Source organism: Mugil cephalus, chromosome 9, assembly GCF_022458985.1.
Source record: "Mugil cephalus isolate CIBA_MC_2020 chromosome 9, CIBA_Mcephalus_1.1, whole genome shotgun sequence".
Classification (NCBI taxonomy): domain Eukaryota; kingdom Metazoa; phylum Chordata; class Actinopteri; order Mugiliformes; family Mugilidae; genus Mugil; species Mugil cephalus.
The window spans coordinates 15,123,534-15,145,595 of NC_061778.1; the positions used below are offsets into that span (position 1 = coordinate 15,123,534).

Here is a 22,062-nt window from a genome sequence, read left to right on the forward strand (position 1 = left end):
TATTGTCAGTGGTTTTAATGTTGTGGCTGGTCGGTTTATGTATGAAACAATACAAAAGTTGCTATTTTCAAATTGATAATACCATAATATAGCAAAAAATAATGAGGAACGAGTGAAGAACTAATCAAGAACTACCTGATCATTAAAACCTCATTATGGAATAGATTTTTTATAGAACTGAATAAATCCAGAGAGGACTATATAAAATAATGACTTACTAGAGAAACCACCGTGAGGTACTTAATAATGATTAGGGGTTAGTCACAAACTACTCATTGATGATTCATCACAACAAATCTTTTCTGATTCATTCCTCCCAGCGTCATAAAGTATTACCACCCAACCATCTTTCCAAGGACCCGAAGGCCAGACCAAACCCAGATGAGTTCATCTGACATCACAGAGAAAACCAAAAATAAAGTCAACACCCACCAGAAGGAGTGAGCAACGCAAGCAGCGTGAGTGCTGCCAAAGACGGCCCTCTGGCACCGACTGCAGCTTCATTCCCAGTACGCGTGCTCTCTTCTATTCTTTTGATGAGCGTGTGGAACCAGGTTTATTCAATCACCTGCTGGAAAGAAGCAGGACAGAAAAAACAAGAAACACGCTGGACACTCAACCCATGAAATTGTGATCTCTCAGGAGTTATCAGCAGTGATAATTTCAAAGACGTTGACAAAAATATATCAGATATTTTTCTGCCACCAAGACAAGAAGCTGACCAATGTGTCTTTCTGCTAACAAGATAAGAATGTTATTTGATATAAGACGTTATTGGAATATCAAACATTGAAAATACACGATCTCTTCACATGTGTTGTCTTTCTTTTGTCTGATCTCAGGTAATTGGTGGTAGAATACCAAAACTGTCAGACTGTGTCATTGTAGAAGCTCCAGGGCTGTGAGCAGCTCAAAAATGGAGCAAAGTTTGATCATGTTCGGGAAATTGCACCGACTGGGTAATGCATGTGTGACTGTGTTTATATACAACTGGTATTGTGATATTGCACCCTTTTTGTGTAGATGATCGCAGTGCACTGGCAAGACTATGAGATCCACAAGCTGCTCTGCATCAGAGGAAAAGAGGAGATTCAGCGGTAGATATCAGGCTCCGTGCAGTACACAGCGATTTATTTGAGTACCAGCAGCTTTTTGAATGTGTAATGATGACGTTGTCAATGTGATGGCGTATGAAATGGAGGAAAAAACAGGCACACAGCTCTGACAGCTTCTAGCAATTTGAAAGGGCACCAAAGGTAAGTCGACCCAGGTCTGAAAATCTCATGTCATATATTTAAAGAGTGTACTGTTTACAACAAATTAGCATTCAACAAATTAAAATTAGATGTAGTTCCTAGAACGTACCCTTCTACTGCATAGGTTAAAATACATAGTAATACAGTATGCTATTCATGTTGAAATGTATTGTTTTAAATGTTATTTGCTTCAAAATGAGTCCACACTTAATGGTTTTACCTCATGTCTGTACTTGAATTACCATGACAATAGATATGAGTACTGTCTCCTCCAATGCACTGGCAGACGAGTTATCTCAGGAATATGTGTTCAGCCATTGTACAGCATTGTAGCATTTTCACTTCAGCTATGCCGTAACATATGATCCACCTTTATAAAGTAGCAAGCACTGCAGGCTGATATCCAATTCTGGAAAGGGATAGAGTTTCACAAGTGCAAAGGGTGCAGTGTCGATACAGCCCTTTACCTGGATTCAAATCTCTGCTACTATACAAGCTTAATGAATTTGGTTAAGTAAAAAAAAAAGACAGAAACACCATGACTTTTCATCGACTAAAACTAGATTTAAACTATGAAAGATTAAAATGAAAAAATGTGGCCAAGACTAATAAGTGTTCTGAAGACAAAGAGTAAATCAAGAATGGCTGTCAAAATTAACACTGATTAGCAGGTAGCCCCTTTTCAGACTACAGAACATTTTAGAAATTACCAGTGTAAAAGTCAAGGAAGTACAGTACTTTTATAATTTACAGTAGAAGAATACATAATGAATGTGCAACCACATAATTCGCTTATCTGTAATGCGTCACGATTAATAATGTTCCGGCCTCTAACACATTAGAGTTTAATAAATGGTTTTTGCTATTTACCTTAGAGAGGCTTTTGTATTGATCTGGTTCAAGTGATACTTTTACAGGTGATTGATGGCTATTTGAAGGCAAATACTGGGTAAATACTGCATGCCACAGAGATTAATATTTTAGAACAAATCTAAATAAATGATTGACAGCAGAAGTTTAAAAAATGAAGTTTTAGATCCTGAGGGGATGCTAATGACGCTCTTGAGGAAACACATGTACAATAAAAAGACAAATCGCAAGCAAACAAGAAAGGAGGCTACAAAACAAAATGCAAAGGCTGCGTCACTGTAGGACACATCTATGTTATCCTGAAAATTCACAGTAAGGACTCTGTTTTTCCTCCACATTGTGAGGGTTATTTGGAGTTCAGCAGCCTTGTCAAGCCTTTATAATGCATTAATACTTTAAATGTGGACTCTCAAGGATGAAGCTTGTGAATTGTGTGGCAAGAACAGACCCTGGGCTTGACTGCCAGGTAATGGAATGTCCTCATGTGAACAATGATTCTGTCATAGGGAGGAATCTCTGCTTAATGTGAATAGTCATCATTAAATATTACATACAGTATAAAACGGCTTGTTGTGGCATCTGCTGTGTGTCATGGAAGGGCAGCTTAAGGCCGTGGTCTGGTCTTGTAATAGACACATAACATAACGCATGGAGACAGACACAAAAAAACATTAAGCATTCATTTCGGTTGTAGGCTGAGGTTTTCTCCAGCTGATGGACAAGACAGACAGGGCGTTTTGACCAACAGAGAACCAGTTTGATTGTTTGTGCACTTGGAAAGTAACCACAGAACCAAATTACATGTAGTGTGACAATTCATTTCGAAACAGTCCAGTCCGGTACGTGGGCAAACTTCTAGTAAAGCTGAAGAGGACTCCAACGACCCCCAAAGACGCAGGTGGTCAATTGAAAATGTTAACTAAAAAGGAAAGTTCTGTTGGGACTATTTTCATTATTTTCATTCTAGATGTGAGCTAATTAGTAGAGATTTCTTAGACTTTACTTAGAAGTGAGGATATTAACACTACTGACATTTTAAACACATAGATGTGATTCTAATTAAATGTGTGGACACTAACATCACAAATAATTATATGATCAAATTTACTAACAATCATGTAACCAACAAGAAGGAAGTGTGATACTCCGGCTTCCTCCCTGGTCCAAAGACATGCTTCTTAGGTGAAGGACAAGCGATGACAGAAAATGAGGACAGCATTTCACCACTAGAGCTGACAGTTTGAAACGGAGTAAGTTAAGACGCCACATGGTATAAGAGCATAAGCACAAGCCAGTTCATTTCATCAGGAAAAAAAACTGTCGTGTACAACAAAATCGTTTTAAAAAATCTGCATCTGTGTCTTCAGAAGCAGAGCAATTAACTTTCTTCTGCTTCTGATATGGTCTCAGCAATGAGCGATGAAGCAACCAGCAAGCTAAAAGAAATACCTCTATTAAACAAAACAATGTCGCGAGGCGCATCAATGATCTGTCAGAAGACGTGGGAGCAGCTTAATAACAAGGTACAAGAAAGACGGTGCTTTGCCCTGCAGATGAAAAAGAATGACAGCAACAAAGACTGTCAGTGCTGATAATCTACGTGAGATACGTACGCCTGCACCAAACTGGTAACTACTGCTCTACGGTCTGTGCTGCACTATTATTTTCAAATCCTGCTGCTTGTGGAAGTTTGACATTAGAGAAGAGATGATGAACCTCATTTCAAAAAAATAAATAAATAAACAAAAAATCCTTAGTCTGACCAAAGGCATCTGCTTGTTTTTAGAGAAACTGAAAAATTTTGATGAGATACTGAACATGCATATCAGTTTTGATTTTGCCTGATCGTGGATCGCATTGAAACGGACGAGAGACAGATGATTTAATGGGGAGGTTTTCTGTGACAGATCATTTTATTCTCTGGCAGCCCTATTATTTGTAGAGAAGAAAGAGGTGGAGCTACTGTCAGATATGGCAGATTTTATGCTGGGTCTCTGCAAGTCAATATGCAGCGATGTGATGGATTTGATTCAACAAACAAATAAGACATCAAGAAAAAAAAAACAATTAACTTTGAAATGCACCCCTCTTCTTTCTTGGCTCAGAAGAATGATAAAAATATGATACAAATATCAATGTCTGTGGTAAGGGCATAACGTAAATGCACACCACATTACTTTTTGTTTTCTATATTTCTGCTCAGTTACTTTTCACTTAAAGTCACTGGTGTTTATTTAGATTCAGAGTGGATTGTGGCAAAAAAAAAAAAAAAAAAAAACTGCTGTGGAAGCAAATGAGAGAAATAACCGCCTTTGACGTTGTTTCAGAGAATTGCTGCATTATGTTTCCATCGCACGGGTTTTGGTTGAAGCCGACGCGGATGCAGCGTGCTCATTTCGCTTCGTGGTTTGCTGCGCGGACCATTGCGAGGATTTAAAACTACAGTCACGATTTACTGTATAACCTGACAGCAGCCACGGAGTGCCCAGGGGAGAAGGCTGAGCGAGCTCACTGAAGATAAATAGGAAAAAACTAAGCTTAAGTGGCTTCAGTTAGTGGCGAATACCACCGAATACTGTTACTTAAAAATTCAACTTATCTGGCCTGAGGCAAAACAGTTTGTCACAATGAATAATATCTCCTATAGCCAGAAAAAAAGAAAGAAAGAAGATTATCCTCTCCCAAACCTGCTGCGAGGCCACAACAACTCACTGTGCGGCTCCGCTGAGAAGTCATTTGCAAAACTCCCGTTTGAGTGTCAAAGCTCTTTTCAGTTTGTCAGTCTTGTAGTGAAGTTTAGATGACTTTAGATGCTGGTTTCACATTTTAATAGCACAAGTGAACAGCATACGTGGGCTCTCTGACAGAGGGCTGTACATAATCAACTATAATGACTCACAGTGTAAACAAACCAAATTATTCATCGAGAACCTACCAGAGTGGCTTTGACAAACACTGAAAATGACTCTTTATCTTCCTTACTGAAAGCTACCTGTGCAAAAGCAACATGCTCTAAACAGACCCAGATAAAGAGGCCTTGAGCATAAATAGAAAAGAAAAAAAGCATGAAAGGAATCACGGAATTTAAAAAAAAAAAATTGAAAAGCTTGCCAGACCTCCGACTTCGCCCACTCAGCCAAGTCCACCAAGTTGAATTTGGTAATTTCTGTATTATCTGAACATTCGAGTGGAACACATGAACTAAATTTCATGTGGCATCATGACTCAAACCAATGGCCAGCGCGGTTGTCATGATACTGTGTTTTTGAACTTTTTCTCTAATCCCTTTGGGTTTTCCTTGAGTTTCCTGATTTTTATTTGAAAAGTTTCTTTCCAGAGCCCTGCCATAGACTGGTGACTTGTCCAGGGTCTACCCCGCCTCTCGCCCAATGCCGGCTGGGATAGGCTCCAGCAACCCCCACGACCCTAGTGCAGGATTAAGTGGTACGGATGATGAGATGAGATGAGTTTCTTTCCTTCTTTCCGGTCTTTCATGTCTTGCTTTACTTCCTGTCTGCACCATTACACCTTTGTGATTATGAGATTGGTTTCTCCTTTTTTTCAGCTTTTCAGCTGCACATCTACCTTGTTAACCTTTATATATATTGTCCTGTTGTCCCTTTATTAATGGCTTTTATTTGCCTTAACTGTGTTTGTATCACAACGCCTTATTGTTGTAGTTGTTGTAGCACCATTTGTTCTCTGATAGTTCTCATTAAAGTTACTTTCTTTCCTCCTCCTGCCTCTTCTCGTGTCCTACCTCGGGTCCTACTCACGTGACAAGGGCCCCATTGAGTGGCAACCTACAAAGCAGAATAAATAAAAAGCTGCTCAAATGTCCACTTGATGCTGGCTCATTTTAATCCCCATACCTACTGGTACTGGTGCAGTTTTCAAATGAATTGTCACACACAGGAATGTAGGAAGAAGGTATGTACATGCTTCTGTTATTTCTCCATTGTGCTAAGGCACCTGACACCCTTATAACCCTCCCACCCGTGACTGCTGACTGGCTAAGCATTAGCCCTCATGCTCCTTGGACCCATTGACTGTTTATACACATGGATGAACTCATTATTATCACCCATAGGTCACCTGTCAGCCAGCCATCTTGGCAGTGCTCACTCCCCTTTAGTGACTGCTTAAAAAAAAAAAATCAATCAACACCCCCTGCAGAAATCCCTTAGAGTGTAAGAAACGTTGGACTGAAGATGCAAAAGAATTGGCGATTCTGTCATAGAAGGCGAATAAAAACCTTAAGCGCCAACCCCAGTCAGCGTCTTTTTAAGCACAAAGTGGCCTTAATCCTCATACAGTACACTACAGCGCCCACAGCTGTCAGCCGCAGCGAGACGTCAGTCTGTCCATCTTCTAGTCATGAACGGGGACTTAATCTTCCACCAGAGATCCATCACATGTATTCCAAAGGTTTTGCATGATTAAAAGTCATTCCTGACTATTTATATCTTTCTTGTGAGATTTAATAATATATGAATCACCCTATCTTTGACGTGAATATGCTTCCTATGCTAATGAGCACTTAACCACTGGGCTCCGACTGTGGATTCAATGATTTCATGCCGAGACGTCCAAAGTTCTACCTCCTTGGGGTTACAAGATTTACATCTCTATGAAGTTAGTGATAACTCAGTTAAGATGAAAATGGCTTTAATGTCATGCTGAGAGACCAAAAACTCGACTCAAGAAATACCTCATCATCTACTGGACGAAGGCTTCCAGTGAGCAGGCAGAACTCATCATTGTCAGCTTATTTTTTATTCTTTAGACTATGTGGCTACTACAGAGGAAGCGCCACAAATAAATGGACACGTGACCTGAAATGTTGTTCCTGTTTTTATGAAGAACACTGCTTCATAGAAAATGCAGAAAAGCGAACTGAGTATGCATATCCGCTACCTTGTTGCTGTTCGGTTCAGGCAGGCTAGAGTCTGGCCAAAAGCTTCATTACAAGGCTCTTTGATAGTAAAATCATTTAAAGTGGGGTATTGTTGGGCAGGTGATAATGATACAACCAACTAAGCGACTAGCATTGTCAAATCTGAGATGCCGGAAATTCAAATAAGGGTTACATTTTAAATAATAGTGGATTATTAGCGTGTCTATGCAAGTGCACTGAGCAACGAGGTGTAAAATTAAAGGAAGGTTAACTGCCTTCCATAGACTCTGTGACTGATTGCTGAACAACTGGCAGGTGACAGGTTGAAGCGATCACAAAGGTCAGAGACCCAAACTGACAGCTTTCCCCACGTGCATCCCAGCCTGGTCTTTTTCACTCAGCTCCACATTAAGGCGATGCTTATAGGACAGCTGTGCTGAGGCAGCAGGGGCGTCAACGCAGAGCGTGCCTCAACTTTCATCATATTTGCGTGCACGCTGGTTTGATGTTTTACCATATCATGCTAGTCACAAATGAAGTGAAAGTGGTTGCGACTGTGATAACATTGATTCTGATGTGCAGTTTTCTGTGATTTAGTAAGGGGAGCTTTGAGCTAGTGGTTGGGGAGCTATGTCCACAGCTGAGGGGCCTCAAAAAAGCACCTAAGAGCCCCCAATTGGGTTAAATGCAGAAAATACAACCACAACATTAAAACCACTGACAGGACAAATAAATCACATTAGCCATCTTGTGACAATTCAATGTTCTGCTGGGAAACCGGAGCTGGAATTCATGTGGATGTTATTTAGACACCCACCCAGACCAGACCAGACCAGGCACCCCCACCCCATAGCAAGGACACTCCTTGATGACAGCAGCCGTCCCCAGCGGGATGCAGCCTGACACAGACACACACACACAAATAGTTTAGGAACAACTGAAAAAAACATGAACAACAGCACAAGGCGTTGACCTGGCCTCCAAATCCACTAACAGCATTTTGTTTCCAGACACCACAGGACACCCTCAGAAGACCCATGACCATACTCTAAAGAGTCGCAGCTGTTTTGGAGGCACATTATTAGGAAGGTGGTCGTAATGTTATGTCTGATTGGTGCATACAGTACATGGCAAATAAAGCTAATTTAATTTAGTTATTAAACTTCCATTCAACATTTCCCACTGTCACAGCTGAAACACTTGCACGGTGTTGTTCGATTTCTCATCGCACCGCTTGCGGCAAATAGATAGACAGACGCTTTATTAATCCCAAACTGGGAAATTTCACAGTTGCAGCAGCAGTGCACAGGCACTCAACACCATATATACTATATAACAGGAAAAACACAATATACTGTATACACGTTATTTACAGAATTATAAAAATAAATGAACTGAAATAAGTGAATACAAGAAGGAAAAATAAATAATTTACAGAGTGTTATCTGTCACATACAGATGAAGAGTTGAACAGGCGTATGGCTTGAGGCAGGAAAGATTTCCTGTAGCGTTCTTTGAGACAACATAGTTGTCTGAGTCTCTGGGAGAAGGTGCTCCATTGATTGTCTATCATCTGGTGGAGAGGGTGGTCAGGGTATATCCATGATTGATAACAGTTTAAGTGTCCTCCTCTCTACCAGCACTTCAAAAAGATTCCTGTGTGCAGCCAATGACAGAGCCAGCATTCTTGATCAGTTTATTCAGTCTGTTGGCATCACTGACTGCAATACTGCTCTCCCAGCAGAGAAAGGGGTGCTGGCCACAACAGACTGGTAGAAGATCTCCAGCATCTTACTGCAGATGTTGAAGGACCTCAGCTTCCTCAGGAAGTAGAGTCTGCTGCATCCCTTCTTCTGCGCAGCTGTATTGTTGGTCCTCCAGTTCAGCCTGTTATTGATGGTCACTCTCAGGTATCTGCACTCCTTCACCACCTCCATGTCCCTACCAAGGATGCTGAGGGGAAGAGCATTTGTTCCCTTCTTCTTGAAGTCAATCTCCATCTCTTTGGTCTTGTCCACGTTAAGCAGCAGGTGATTCCATCCAGCCCACCCCACAAATCTGTCCACCAGTCCTTTATACTCCTCCTCGTCCCGTCCACCACTTATACACCCCACAACTGCAGAGTCATCAGAAAATTTCTGTATGTGACATGAGTCTGAGTTGTGCTGAAAGTCAGTGGTGTATCGTACGCCTGTACCAAGTGGGGGTTTGGCTTCAGAACTATCTACTAACTAATCTGTCTTGTTAAACCTTGTGATCATTAATTACAAGCCATATTTTCACATATTTAATTTTATCTTTTGGCATAAAAGTCCACAACCCTGCAGGCATGAAACAGGTATTTTCTTTTCTTTACACGTTATACATTCTGGGGCTCTGATTATAGCCAATGTCAGATGAAACTCATAATGTTAATCCCCTGAAATAAAAAAATAACAAAAGAGGAATAAAAAGAGTTCAGACTTCAGACGACTCGTTTTAACTGAGAATGTATTTTACGCTCAACACTGATGGGAAAATAAGAACTACGTTAGAACGCTATTGATTTCAAGATCACTGTCAGCTGTCACCTGAGCGTTACCAACTTGAGCTTGCGTGGGTGTGGCCATGCCAGCCGCAGACTCCAAAGAACACACACATGCTCTCTGGCAGCGGGGGGCCGTCACGCAAACAGCTCATCAGGCGGTCCTCAGGAAGTGTGCTGTCTCTGCCGCGCCATGTCTTTGTTCATGCGTGGCATTGTGACATGTGGTGCAGCGGGAAGAGGCTTTTCTTTGGAAAAAATCGGGATGACAGGTGAAAACCTTCCAACGGTGCGCCATGAATTATGGAGCTGATGCAACTTAATTGCGTATGTCCTCAGATTTATGGAGTGTAGACGTATAAATAATTTAAGGGCGAGTGTGAGCGCGGGACGAGTGATGTAGATTTGTTTGGTGGTGTGGAAATGTGGACAAGGATAGGATAAGGACCGGCCTGATCAACATTCATTAATGCATACGTTGCTGGAAAGAGGCTTCTAGAGAGCAGGCGAGATGAAGAACATAAGAAGAAGAAACAGGATAAAAGAGAAACAGTAAAACAAGGGATCCAATGTCAATTTATAACAGATGAAATAACATTAAAGCAAAGAAGGAGGAAGAATCCACGTGGTGAAATGGAGAGGCCTCAGAGAGATAGAGAGGCAGAAGCAGGAAGAGGACCAAATTCTTCAGACTTGTCAGGAGGATAGCAGAGAAGAAGCAAAGGGAAGGTTTGGATGAGGAAACAAGGAATAAGGAGTGAAGGCAGGAGTGTAAACGAGACTCAAGGGCAGAGTAAGGGGGGGGACAAAAGGAGAGGTTGAGGAGAAAAAACTGCTCCAAGGTCCCTGCTGTATATTCTTCACCTACATTTAGAAGCCACGGTCGAGAACCTGAAACAGAGGGAGAAGAAAGCAGTCAAGGGTAGAAAGTGAGAGTGAAAGCAGTAAAAGGAGCGGAGGAGCCTTGCTGTCCTTCCTTTCTCACGTGCCTTCTTTTTCCCGCTCCTTGTGCCGCCGCCCTTGGAGCCGAGAGGGAGATGGAGCGTTCAGCGCTGGTTTGACAAAAGACAAAACATCGCTCGTACTTTACATGCATGAAGCCATGTGCGCCCGCGTGGCATGTTCGGGGACACGTCCTGCGTTACATAAACATAAGCATGTCTCTTTGTTAGGCTTTGCGTCGAGGCGTTTGTCTCATCCTCGTGCTTTCGTCTAAAACTGCCCTTCTTTCAGACTTCCTCTCTTTCCCCCTTCACTCCGTTGATTTTCTCCTCTATTCTCACTTGGATTTTCTCCCAAAACAAACCCCTCCTCGGCTACATGGGGCCTTTCTTCCGATTTAGCTTTCAGCGCGGCTTTTGTCCCGCTGCAATGATCCCATTCATTTTATGTCTACGAACAAACCCACACCAGGACAGTCATCAAAGCAGATTACTCATGTAATGCACAATCTGTGGATGGCATTTTATTTTTTTTAAAAACCTTTTATTTTTTTGGTTCCTTACAGTGCCAACCACCCACAGACAAGGGTTAGGTACAAGCATGAATACCACCAATGAAATACAGACAAGCATTTAAATAGAGAGGAATACAATGGAGACACTGGGTGTTGTGTTCATTATTTATTTCAGCTTTTTTTTTTTTAAATCCAAGCAAGTGAATAATTCCCACTTTCAAAGAAGTCTTGGCAATGGCGGTCGTACAGTGTTAAAGGAAAGTGGCAAAAGTAACTCCAGAGTAACTGGAACGTGTCCTGATAAAAGACTACTAACTTAGAGGATGGTCCGAGGCTGTGTAGGGGAACTGAACAGAGCTGTAGGTCACCAGTGTTTAAAAAAGATCATTTTGCATACATGAGAGGGATAACCAAGAGGTTCAGTGAGGCTTCACTCAGACACTACAGGTCTTTGTGGCAAGAGGCATTGGTATCCTTCATCTTCTTCATTTCCCAATATGTATTCGTCTCTGTGACTAATAACCATGTTTCCCATGGTTTTTGACTAGAATGAACAATGTTTCCTAAGGAAAACCAAATCAGGTTGCTGCATCTTGTTGGTTGGTTTCAAGGAGACTATGTTTTACACTGCCTGGTCAAAAAAGTCCCTACCTGACTAAGTAAATAGGTACAAGCGTCCAATTGGACAATTGTTGCACGTATTCTTAAATTTAAGCTGGCAACATGTTATTTAACCCCCACCATGTTGAAAGACACATCCTGTGGTCATGAAAAATATGTTAGTTTGTTTGAGAAGGGTCAATTCATTGGCATGCATGAAGCAGAGAAAACTGAGAAGACTGAAGCAGAAACTACTAAAATTGGGTTAGGAACTGTCCAATGCATTATTAAAAACTAGAAGGATAGTGGGGAACCACCGTCTTCCAGGAAAAAATGTGGTTGGAAAAAAAATACTAAATGAACGTGATAAGCTTAAGCTTAAGCCCCTAACCCTAAACTTAAACATTTGGTGAAATCAAATTGAAGAAAAACAACAGCAGAACTCAGGGCTATGTTTAATAGCGAATGTAAGAGCATTTCCATACGTCCAATATAAAGGGAACTCAAGGGATTGGGACTGAACAGCTGTGTAGCCTTAAGAAAACCACTACTCATTGAGGCTAACCAGACAAAAAGGCTTCAGTTTGATAGGGAGCTTAAAGATTGAAGCAATGGAAGAAGGTCATGTGGTCTAATGATTTACCCTGTTTCAGAGTGATGGGGCATCAGGGTAAGGAGTAGTACTAGTAGTTTGTTTGTTTGTTTGTTTTGTTAAAGTTCATCAGTGCAATTAACAATTTGTAAAAAAAAAAAAAAAAAAAAATCGTGCCAAAGAATCGTGATCTCAATTCTTAGCAAAAAAAAAAAAAAAAAAACATGATTCACGTTTTTTCCAGAATCGTGCAGCCCTAGTAAGAACAGAGGCAGATGAAGTGATGCACCCATCATGCCTAGTCTGTGGGGGCAGTGCTCAGATCTAGGTTCAGCAACATTATGCCCAAAGGATGAGGTCAGCTGACTACCTTAATATACTGAATAACCAGGTTATTCCATCAATGGATTTTTTCTTCCCTGATGGCACGGCAATATTCCAAGATGTCAATGATAGGATTCATTGGGCTCAAATAGTGAAAGAGTGGTTCAGGGAGTATGAGACATTTTCACACATGAATTGGCCACCACAGAGTCCAGACCTTAACCCCATTGAGATTCTTTGGGATGTGCTGGAGAAGGCTTTGTAGAGTGCTCAGACTCTCCCATCATCAATACAACATCTTAAATGCAAAGTAAAAACTGAATGCAACACTGGATGGAAATAAATCTTGTCACATTGCAGAAGCTTACTGGAACAATGCCACAGTGAATGTATGCTGTAATCAAAGCTAAAGGCAGTCCAATGTGAATGAGTATAGCCACCTGGACATAAATGTGTCACCTTACCACAACATTACAAACACTGACAGGTTAAATGAATAACACTGAACATCTTGTATCTGTGGGATGATCCACAGAGGCTCCTCCCCTCAACCCACATATTAGGAAAGTGGTCATAATTTTGTGGCTGATCGGTGTGGGGAGTTCAGTAACATGGAGCTCCTGAAGGAGGCCGGTTGTACTTGATGGATGATTGGTGATTACGCTCTATTACATTCGATTTATTTCAATACTTTACTCAGCTACTTGAAAAAGACACTTTTTCTTGTAAACTCATAAGACTCCGCCTGTGGGGTTGGTGCTGTCCTCTTCCACTAGGCTCTGTGGAAGATGGGCAGCAACCCACAGTGACTCCCAGACACATCACTCCTGCACGCTGTCAACCCAATGTAGGCACATAAATACACACAACTGCCCAAAAATGTTTCTATCAAGCTGAAAAATAAACCCTGCTGTCCTGATCTCGTCACGGATCTTTCTAGTATTTTTTTATTTTTTTTTAATCAAATGTAAGTCCATCTCAAGGTCTGTGGCGATTTCCAGTATTTGTCAAACTTCCTGTTGATCAAAACTTTCATATAAGTTTTCCAAGGGATAAAATGGAAAAGGTGAAAATTGAAAAAGTAGCAGCAGCCTCTGCAGCAACCTGCAAAATCATTCAATTTTATCGGTTTTAACATATTTTTTTTTTATTTCCTGCAGCATCTATGTAACAGCATGCATCTTCATTCCAGCCAGAAATATGTGTATAAAACAGGCAGGAGCTGGTGTGTGTGCGTAATCTATTACTAGATGACTTGATAGGCATAATGCATCTGTCACTGCATCAGTGTGATTGAAATGGAAATAGATGGATGTTGTCAGAGAGGTTGAAAGTCACAGAGTTGGATAAATCACTGCTGTCACGGGGAAGAAAAAAACTCCTAACTTCATTACTTAACCTTTACTTTTTACTTCCTTTTTCTTTTTTTGAGTGAGTGAGTTCCATAATCATTGGCTTTGGGAAAAAAAAAGCCATCTGAGGCTGCATAAATTTACATAAGTATCTCTGCATTTATATATAAAATAAGAAGAAATGCTTCTACAGTTGTAATTTTAAATTGATGTGGGTCATAAAGTGCTTGAGTCGTAGACGAGTGTTTGCGTGTGTTTTCGGGATCGGCATGCTGCCACAAAATTCATCATTTGAAAAAGTCATCAGTCACCTACACACGGACGCACACCACCTACCCACGACAAGAAAAAAGATAAATGAACAGACACCCTCAGAAGCATATGGCTGACATAAGGAGACAGTTTATTAATGCACACACACGCAGCTCCCTGTCCTCGGCTGACTTTTGGTAATTCTGTGGCCGGTGGCAAACGGTACCTGCTCTATGCAACGCGGTGGGATAAGGAAGAATACATTACCAGATAGTCAGATAGGAACTGATCTCAGTCATGACCAATAAAGTTTGTTTTTTAGAGCGGCTCAGCTCCACGGCATCCTGATAAGTTCCTGACGGAAAGTAGATGCATGGAGTGGATGTGCCACAAAGGGATTAAGAGGAGGAAACTGAGGCTGTTGTGTGAGAGGTACACCATGATGGAGCATTCGAAATATGAATTTATGTTAATGACTAACTATGTTAATGTTCCTGTGCTCTATCCACTCCATGTGTCATGGCCATAGACTGAATACAAATAAGGACAAAGCGATCTCACTTCCTGGGCCTGGCCAAACCGATGCTATTTTCCCAAGGATGCGAGAGAACAACATCTTGCGAGTTTGGAGTCAGAGTCAAAGCAGTATGATCCGAGAGTGGAGCCACGTTATCGATGACACACCCACACATCCGCCAGACTCATTCGCATTTTCTCTTTATTGCTGGTGCGCTCAGCTCTGCCTCCACTAGTTGTAAAAAAAAATTTGAATTTTACACAGTAGTCATTTGTTTATTTAGTTTTTCCAACTCTCACAGCCATAAGGGACCATTTCACAGAGCGGTCGGCATGGCAACTTGTAGCCATCATGATGTCACATCCCGTTTGTATAGCGCCAAATAGATAATATCAGATCATCAGAAAAATGGACAACTGTACACCTCAGTATTATATTAACTACCTAAAATGAAGCAAACCATCCCCGGAAAAATGTTTATTTGACTTATTTGACTTATTTTAGGGAGGGGGTGGAGCTTATGACCTATACAGCAGCCAGCCACCAGGGGGAGCTCTACTTGATTTGGCCTCATTTTTGAGCAACTGTTCCGACCATCCATCTTCAAACTGCCTACTGGTATGCGTCCGACAAATGACTCTTCAGATTTTCTAACTACTACTAATAATATAATTCAAAATTTATGTAATAGTAAGGCTGAGCTTAAACTTCTGTCTCTCTCTTTCTATCTTTTTTCATTTTTCACACGTCCATTCCTTTCATGTCATCTCATCTTCTACTACCGCTTAATCCTCACTGGGGGTCGCGGGGGTTGCTGGAGCCTATCCCAGCTGGCCCATTGCTTTCATTTTTCTGTCCAAACAGACGTGCAACGTCATGGGCGTGTGTGTCTTATCCAGATATTGAACCGTACAAATCAAACTCAACGTTAAATTCAGCCAGGAACACTTGATCTTGATCCTCAATTATGCACAAAACCCTCCCTGTTTAGCTGACTAAAGTCATTTCCAGCCCAGTCATCCAGACTTTGCCATGATCTCAATCAGCCAATCGTGTCGGTGCTGTCAGACTTTAAATATGTTCTCCTCTGCCGCTGTCAGATATCGTTTCAGCTGAAGTGCTGCCTCTTAAGTCAGCCTGTTCTTTTCCAGTCTTCACATCCATGGCGCAGTTTGAGCCTATCCCTTCCAGAGCTCCAATGTTATTTTCTTCTCATCACCGTCAAAACCCGAGTCTACCCTCGGGAGGGGTTCGCTATACTAAGCATGGCCTTAAACCTCCCCCAAACACAGTGACGTCAAAGATTCTCACATTTGTCACACTATTTCTTTACTGTTCACTTAAAAGGTAGCATCCCCCGGCAGATATACTAGCACCGTGACACTTAAACGTATTAAGTAACTTGAAACAAATGCGTTTATACCAGATATTGATTGGCATTTCATTTATCAATTACCTTGTGCAGCAAACACAACCGCTGACATTCTCGTAGCAGAGACATTCTCACCTTTTTTGGCATTTAGCAATTGATTAAAAGTGTAAAAACACCATGCAGATATGCGAAAAATAAATTGATTTATATACCAACATTTAAGTAACACATGTTTACCAAGAGATTTGTTTTTTTTTTAAGTCTATCATGTCTCCTAGCTCAGCTGTGGTCTGTGCTCCCGACTCTGACTGGCTGCGACACGTGTAACGTGATTTTTTAATCGTTCCGCTTTCGTGTTTTGTTTTGTGTGTGAATTATTGTTGTGTGTGATCTGTTGTCAGATCATTGATTTCACAACCACCGGCTGCTGCACACCTCTTGACAGAGCATTCAGTTCAGCTGCCTCTCTCTCATCTCCCCAGCACCCTCCCATAGCAATTTTCCACGAGATGACAAATTAATTAGGAAACTAATTAGTTACGAAACTAGAAACAGGCCTAAATTTCTCTCTAAGTAGTCGTCTTTTTCTTTTTTTTTCTTTTTTCTTTCTCATTTTAATATTTTGGCATGCAAAGCAGACAGCAGTAGCTTAATAAAGTCCCCTACTCTCTTTCACTCTCCCCTGAAGCGGTCTATGGTTCTAACAGGTTTGCATACCAAATGAATTTTGTGAATTTTGTGATCAGCTCGAGTGTTAGAAATGACTGAAAACAACACAAGGCCTTTGTTAAGTCTTCTCAGGACTGGTGAAAGGGTCATGAGTGGGTCACGGTAATTACTTAATCTCTTTAATTTAGTATCTCCCGGCGTCACATGAACATCCAAATTCGTAATTAATGGACCTCGGAAGTGACTTGTTTTCACGGCATGAAGATTGGCCTGCAAATCAAAAAGTCAGAAGGGTCACGCAATTAATTTGCGAAAACGCACGAGTCTCAAAGTTCTAGAAACAGCCAAAGAGAACATTTGAACACCGTCTGTTAAACTAAACGTAGATTCATAATAATTGCGTGATTATAAAAACGCGGTGGATGTGCCGCCGTGTGCTCGTCTGATACTCCGAGCATTTGAAATCATCCAGGCCAGGTCGTCACAGACGTGAACACGACATGCAGGCTGACAGCCTGACCGACGGGCAGACCGTCAGATGACTATCAGCGGGGTCAATCGTCCCATCAGCCTTTTTCTGGAGAGATGAAGCATCAGCGGGGGTTTAAAATGACCTGCTGGGACGCTGGAGGTTAAACAGAGCTGCAGCGCGGCGTTAACTCAACGTGGGGCTGATGAACGCTGACAGGCCAGTTGCTCTCCTGGAATTTCATCTGAGGCCGTAATGCAGAGGCACATCACCGTTATTTAACAAAACCGACGCGATGGTTGATTTCACCTTCACGGCATATCGTGCCCACTCGTTTCTCCGGCGCACGCACTTGCACAGACACAGACTAACTGTAGCTGCGGGCCTTTTGAGTGTGTTCCCGGCAATTTTCAGCAGCACTGAATCGCTAGACTTTAACGGCTTTGCGACTAAACTGCGAAGGGAAGCATTCCCGAAGGCTATCAGCCATTTAAGATCTCTAATAATACGGGGACAGATGGTTTAATATCGCCACAGTGAGCAGCCCCGGCTCGTACATACGCTCCAGACTGCAAACTGACAACTTTGCTCTGATTCCAGCAGTAGGGTCTTCGCCGTTTCATCGTTAGAGACTCAAAGTCCCACGTGGCACCTAACAGAGGACCTCATGTCATATCTGAACGCTCGGTTCCTCCCTTCAAGATCTGACACTAATTGCGAGGGGCGGCCCCGCTGTTTAGTTTGAGCTTTTATCAACTGAGGCTTCACGCTGAATGGATGGATATAAATGGCATCAGTGTTCTAATTTAAATCGCAGCGGCACACGGAACGAGGGACGCTCCCAAAATGTTGAACCGCCCCCTTCAATAAATCCGGTGGATTAAAGACGCCTCTACGGCCTCGCCGGATGGGAAAGAAAGCAGCCGTTTGTCAGATTTGTTTAGCGGTTCCCTTTAACTTAATAAAGTTTCACAGTGCGCATATTGCCAGTAGACTTTTGAAACAATACTAATTAGATCCATGTCAGTTCTTCCCGCTTCCGTCTTGCCAACGTCCGGGTTCATAACGTTGATGCTCAAGCGGCCGCGGCAGTGGCAAACTCTGACTGGACTCGGCCCACGGCTCCGCATTTACATGTCACACTGTGTTAAAGAGCCAGCGGAGTGTCGGCGCTGCGGACGGATGACGCAACGAGGCGTCATATGCTGCTAATGACCCGCGGACGCTCAAAGCTCCACTGCGCACTGGAGAAACTTTTAACATTAAAGCTCGCAAATGACCGTGCTCTATAAACTTTTTAAACTTTTTAAAGAGCTGTAGAGTGCAAATTCCTGAAAGGCTTCCTCTTGGAGGAGGGTGAGATAGAGAAGAGATGAACGATTACAGAGGGGGGAAGGAGGGAGGGCAGCAAAGAGAGAGATCAGATAAAAGCAGACAGTGGAGAACCGAAGTTAATTTGTTTCTCTGATGACAGCAGGACACCCAGATCCGAAAATATTGGCGACACACTTTCGAATCGGATATCCCTTCCATCTCTGCCCCTCGCCATGCACATCCGCTCTGTCTGCATCCATTTATCTCCCCATCTGCCTTTTGTCTACACAGGTCTTCATCCCAACCCCCCCTCCTCCCCTCCTTCCCCCACGTCCCACACATATGGCTGTCACATAACCGTCTCCGACTGTTATTTCATTCTCCCTTTCCTCCGCTCTTGACTCGCTCTCCCTCCCGGCCTCCTTGTCTCTATATCCATCTCTTCAATGTCCCTTTGTATTTACAGTGTCTTCAGTCTCCTCGTTTCTCCCCTTCTCCTTCTCCTTGTCACACCGAAACTTTTTCCTTTACTTGCAATGTCCTGCTTTTCTTCCCTTTCTCCTCCCCCCGCCCTCTTTCCCCTGTCAAATGTATTACTGTCATCTAGTGTTTAAAAAATGAACAGCAGCAGCTCTGGCTTTGATCAGTGGTGCCAAGCAGCCGGAGTGAGGAGCCTTTTCAGTGATGACATTAAAACAATATGTTTATTTAGTTGTGGTCCTTGAGTAAAGAGAGCACATTGTAAAGGAAATAATTACAACGTATCAACTTATTTATTTGCTCAAGCCCTGAACAACTCAAATAATACGCTGGCCTCACCCTGACCCTGACACTGATCAGCCACAACATTATGACCACCTTAGTGATATGGTCTCTTTACAGAATGGACATTGACCTGCCGAAGGCGTCCCTCGGCGTCTGGCAGCAGATTGTTGTAAGTGGGGGGCCTTTGTGTCCTATGGGTTGAAAGCAGGTGCCTCTGAGGATCAGGCTTGTTCCAGTGCATTCCCACAGATACTTGATCAGTTTAGGATCTAGGGAATTTGGAGCCAAGTCAACATCCTGTACTGTTTTTCACATTCTTGTAAGTTGTTCCTTAACAACAACTTGCCATCAAGGACTGTCATTGCCATGGGGGTGGGGGCGCCTGGTCCGGTCTAGGTGGGTGCATCCCCAAAAATGCCAGGTTCAAAAGTTTCCCAGCAGAATATTAAACTGTCAGAAGATGGTCAGTGTTATTTACTTCTCAGGTCAGCGGTTTTAATGTTGTGGCTCATCGGTGCAGCTAATAACATCTAATAGAATACATCTGGGTGCGTAATTAAGCCACTGGGTAATTTGCCATTACTTTGGGTGAGCGTTTGTTTTCAAATGCGCTCCATTAGCAAATTATCTTGATTTATTACTAGCAGTCCTGAGGAAAGCCAGCATCGCAGGTTAACTCATATAATGACAAACGAGCTGCACGTCAGATCAAGCAGCTGGATGGGTTAAGCTCTGTAGCCCCATCCAACGCTGGCATTTGTGAAATTCCCTCTGTTCTTGCCATCAGATAACACATTAGGCACTTCAACTGTCATCTATCAGCCACGGCAGATCTGCACACCTGTTTCTGTGTCTGAAAAATTAACATGATGGGCGTAACCATGCGACACGTTTTCCGGCCAAACCTCTCAATTATTCCGGTTTGTTGCCTGCCTCAGGCGTTCCTGGATGACGCCGATCGGAAACTTATCAGAACGCTGAGTTCCGTCCAACCCACACAGTGAGTTCTTGTACATTCTGAAACCCCATGTGTTTTGGGTAAAAGGGCATTGCTCAACGCAGCCTGAATGTGTTCCCAGGCTTCTGAGATAATACTTGTCAAAACAACACGACAAAAAGCTCCTGGACTATTTATGAAAGCATCTGGTTCTGACAAACTGCTACTCAGAGGCTCTGATTTCTAATCCCGCATTGTCCAAATGGCCTATTTTACAACCAAGTGAGCTATTCTTCTCCTGAACTCTGAAAACACTAAACAGTATAAAGATTACCAAGTTAACTTTGCAGTTGTTCTTTTTTTTTTTTTTTTATACAAAAACAAGGTGTTCCATCTCCACACGTCTACTCCACAGGCTGCAACATTAAGCTCAAATGGCTTCCCATGAGTTATAGGACAGATTTCATTATGTGAACAGCAGGCCCAGATGTCTCACTGCCATGTGCATATGAGTATATGACGGCGAACGCAACCTTTGTTGGGTCAATTATTCATTTAAGGTGAGCAATTACTGCACGCGTTAGCCCCAAGGTCCCGCTCGCTACATTTTAGCATTTGCAGTGGTTGATAATTATCTGCAGTGAGTTGGACAGAAGACAGACAAAATGTCAGCTTCAAGGCATCATACCAGAGGAATAAAGTACAGTGAGATTGGTTTGGATAACATCGACCATCGTGTGGCGATTCACTGCTCTGCTGGTAAACCTTTGGACCTGGCATTCGTGTGGATGTTACTTAGACATGTACCACCCACTTAGACCAGACCCCACAGCAATGACACTCAGTAATGGCAGCAGTCATTCCCAGCAGCGTGGGGGCACACACACAAAAACCGTTTAAGAACAACGGACAAACAGCACAAGGAGTTGACCTGGCCTTCACATCCACTTGATACCAAACTGACCAAGTATCTGTGCACTGGAACAAGCCTGATCCACAGAGGCACAGAGGTGGTCATAATGTTAAGCCTGATCAGTATACCAAGTAGACCATTACTTGAAATCTGTCTGGACTAAGATATGATACGAGACAGGATGTCATTTTTGGGATAAAGTGTTTTTTTATGGAGGTCGGCTTTGAGTGAATCAAACCACTGTAACTTGAAGCCGTGTTTCAGCAGAGGGCTACAACAGGTCTGATGAACGCTGTGTAAACCTGCAGGATCACAGAAACTCCTGGGTATGTAGATCAGAGATGTTTGGCCCATAAACCACATAAAAGTACAATCCACTGTGTCCGCTCGAGGTGAATTTAATATTTTTGCTGCAAAAGGAAAACATGAACATTAACATAAAATGAGCCTTCAGGACAGAGACAGCCGTTACCTGCCAAAACCTGTAATAACTTCTTCAATGCGGCCTGATTACTTTTACAGTCAATAACATTTTTTCCCCCTTGTTCTGTTTACATTACACAAAAACAGGTATTATCATAAAACATATGCTTATTACCATACAGATTGTATGTTGAGCTTACCTATTCATGGATTCTGTTCGTGGTGCATTGAATTTGCCTCATCACCTTTCATCAATGTCTTTTTGATCTAAATTGCCTTTTTTATTCCCAAAGGGTTGTACATAGTGGGTAGGAAGTTTTGGCCGGAAGAGACACTACAAATTGTTAGTCAGTTTATTCTCTGAACAGTTGACTTTAAAATGGATATTTTTTCTGGTTCAGTTTTGATGGTATCAGAGTTTACTTTTTGTTAGTGAGCTGTCAACACTGACTAAGGCTAGCAGTGTTAGGTTCTGGTGAGGTAGGACCCCTATGCAGGGCACAAAGGGTGGGCAGGAGTAGGAAACAAAATTACTGCAAGAACAATTCACAATATCCAGA

General features: G+C 42.3%; 1 long non-coding RNA gene across 1 annotated transcript in view; it reads right to left on the minus strand.

The window, feature by feature from the left end:
- Window positions 1-327: 327 nt before the first annotated feature.
- LOC125013012 overlaps window positions 328-22,062 on the minus strand; it is a 31,755-nt gene continuing 10,020 nt past the window's right edge. The window contains exon 4 of the long non-coding RNA XR_007113349.1: window positions 328-571. This is a non-coding gene — a long non-coding RNA (uncharacterized LOC125013012). The remainder of the gene's footprint in view (window positions 572-22,062) is intronic.